At 60.4% G+C, this 916-nt stretch overlaps 4 non-coding genes across 4 annotated transcripts, besides 1 other annotated feature; all 4 read left to right on the top strand.

The window, feature by feature from the left end:
• Nucleotides 1–66: 66 nt before the first annotated feature.
• On the top strand, nucleotides 67–156 carry Tc00.1047053417233.40. Its single transcript, XR_008254143.1, has one exon. It is a non-coding gene; the product is annotated as a C/D small nucleolar RNA (snoRNA), TB11C4C3 (small nucleolar RNA).
• Nucleotides 157–302: 146 nt separating this feature from the next.
• On the top strand, nucleotides 303–374 carry Tc00.1047053417233.30. The gene has a single exon (XR_008254142.1). It is a non-coding gene; the product is annotated as an H/ACA snoRNA, TC11C4H3 (small nucleolar RNA).
• Nucleotides 375–480: 106 nt separating this feature from the next.
• Nucleotides 481–577, top strand: Tc00.1047053417233.20. Its single transcript, XR_008254141.1, has one exon. It is a non-coding gene; the product is annotated as a C/D small nucleolar RNA (snoRNA), TB11C4C1 (small nucleolar RNA).
• A 7-nt stretch (nucleotides 578–584) lies between these two features.
• Nucleotides 585–633: a microsatellite.
• Nucleotides 634–700: 67 nt separating this feature from the next.
• Nucleotides 701–784, top strand: Tc00.1047053417233.10. The gene has a single exon (XR_008254140.1). It is a non-coding gene; the product is annotated as a C/D small nucleolar RNA (snoRNA), TB11C4C2 (small nucleolar RNA).
• The last annotated feature ends 132 nt before the right edge of the window (nucleotides 785–916 follow it).

Raw genomic sequence — 916 nt, 5'->3', positions numbered from 1 at the left:
GAGAGAGAAAGAGAAAGAGAGGGCCGAATTGCCCGGAGGTGGGTTGTGGTGGGCGCACGCCGCTGCTGATGGAAGCAACCAACTCTTGTGCGCGAGGGCGCGTGGCCCCGTGAACGCGCTTGCGTGATGGCCAAAAACAAACTCAACAGGTCTGACAGCCGCCCCGCCCGCCGCAACCTCGCCGGCTGGCCCCCGCGCCTCCCCTCGCATGGCCAGGAAAGGCGCGTCTTGAGACCCACCGCTCCGTGACGCTGGGCGCTTGGGTGCATCGGCGCCCCGAGAAAGAGACACGCCGGTCGTGAAGCGCAGCGACCCTTGGGCCGGTGGCGCGCTGTCGGTGCCGCGCGTGGCGCCACTGCCCGGTTGCGCGAGAGTTTGCGGTGACGGTGCGCGCGTCGAGGCTCCCTCCCCAGTTCGGGAAACGATGGGAAAAAACAAAACCAAAGAGGACGCGCACGGGTGAGAGATGCGGCTGCGACGCGTGATGAAATTCCACAGTTTCCTGTCAGTCTGACGACGAAAACGCGTGAGGACGCAATTCCCGACTCAGCTCACACTGAAGTGCTTTGCTTTACACCCCCATCTTTCTTTTTTTTTCTTTTTCTTTTTTTCTTTTTCTTTTTTTCTTTCTTTGTCCCTCTGCTCTCGCTGCGCGGTTTTGCGGCCCAGCGACGCGCACGCCCGCACACACACACACGCGCTACGATGGAGACATGTTGTTCGAGGTCCAAACAGTTTGAGCGACGCATTGAGAACGGAACAATAAAAATCACCTTTCGGCTGACCGCCCGCTCCCCTCCCTCCCACTTCCTGCTATTGTTGTCGTTTTTCTTTCTTGCGCAACGGCGCGCACGTAACATCCTGCCCTGTCTGGCGCCCTGCCTGTGCAAACGGTTGGTGGCGGGCCCGCCCGAAA

Source organism: Trypanosoma cruzi (genome assembly GCF_000209065.1).
Source record: "Trypanosoma cruzi strain CL Brener chromosome Unknown tcruzi_1047053417233, whole genome shotgun sequence".
NCBI lineage: Eukaryota > Euglenozoa > Kinetoplastea > Trypanosomatida > Trypanosomatidae > Trypanosoma > Trypanosoma cruzi.
This window is presented reverse-complemented; position numbering and strand designations above follow the sequence as displayed.